We start from the raw sequence: 1,415 nt of genomic DNA, 5'->3' as shown, positions 1-1,415 counted from the left end.
CGGGAGCGCCGGGGTTTCGGGGGGACGGCGGCGCCCCGGGGGTCCCCACGCGGGGGTTGTGTCCCCGTAACCCCGCAGGGAACGGAATCCGCGGGATTCTGCCCCAAAAGGGCGCTGGGAGGGCAGGGAATCGGCTCCGGGAATTTGGAGCGGTGGCGGAGCCCGGAGGGGGAGATTTTGGGGTTTTTTTGTGGTGTTTGGGGGTATTTTTTTGGTGGGAAAAGGGATTTTGGGATCCCGTGGCTGAGTGACATTGAGGGGGTCCGGCCCTAAAAGCTGCAGCGGGAGCTGCCCCCATCCCACGTTCCCAACCCAAATTTGGTGTCTCCCGTTCCCAGGTGATACCCCCGATATCCCCAATATCCCCGATATCCTCGTTATCCCCGATATCCTCGGGGACAATCACCGGGAATTCGAGGTGGAAAACTGGGATTTGGGGGCTGTAATTGAGGGGACAAAGCTGCAGTTTGGGGTCTGGAATCTGGGGGACGGGAGTGGGGTTTGGGGGAGTTGGAATTTGGGGGTTGTGATTTTGGGATTTGGGGGGATGTAGATTGGGTCATTTTAGGGGAAGCGGCTGCAGTTGGTCATTTTAGGGGAAGCTGCTGCAGTTTCAGGGCTGGAATTGGGATTTTGGGGGCCGTAATTTGGGGTTTGGAATCCGAGAGTTGTAATTTGGGGGTTTCCAGCTGGGATTTGGGGGATTGGAATTGGGATTTTGGGGCTGTCGTTTTGGGGGACTGCAATTTTGGGGCTGCAGCTGGGATTTGGGGGATTGTAATTTCCAGGCTGTAATTTGGGGTTTCCAGCTGGGATTTGGGGGAAAGTTGGGCACTCTCAAGGTCGTGTTTTGGCGTGAAACTGCGAAATTTTGATACATTTTGGGGACGCAGCCGGAATTTGGAGAGTGCAGGGGAATCCCGAGAGCTCTGGGGGTGGCAAACGGAGGATTTGGGGTTATTTTGGCCACTTTCGGGCCATTTTTCCCTCCCTTTTCCCTGCCCAGCCGATCCGGGCGCTGCTCCAGCTGAAAACCAACCAGAAACAAAATCCCATCCTGCTCCTCCCACCCCAAATTCCCCTTCCCGTCCCCAAACCCAGCGGGATCAGCGCCTTTTCCCCCTTCCAGGACCTTTTTCCCTGGGGAAGGGGAGGCTCAGGCTCGCAGCGGAGCCCCCCGGCAGGACGCGGGACCCCGACCCGCGGCGCTGCCATGAAGAAAATTCCCCTTTTCCCCCCTTTTCCCCACTTTTCCCCACTTTCCCCCCACTTTTCTCGCCGCTTTCGCCCCCCCGGCGGGAGCCGCATCCCTGCAAAAATCCATCAAATCCCGGGATTTTGGCTCCGCGGGGCGCGGGCAGATGGGAGGTGAGGGGGCCCGGGATGAATTCCAGGCGTTTTTCCATAAAATCGAT

This window comes from Corvus brachyrhynchos, unplaced genomic scaffold (genome assembly GCF_000691975.1).
Source record: "Corvus brachyrhynchos isolate BGI_N302 unplaced genomic scaffold, ASM69197v1 scaffold238, whole genome shotgun sequence".
NCBI lineage: Eukaryota > Metazoa > Chordata > Aves > Passeriformes > Corvidae > Corvus > Corvus brachyrhynchos.
This window is presented reverse-complemented; position numbering follows the sequence as displayed.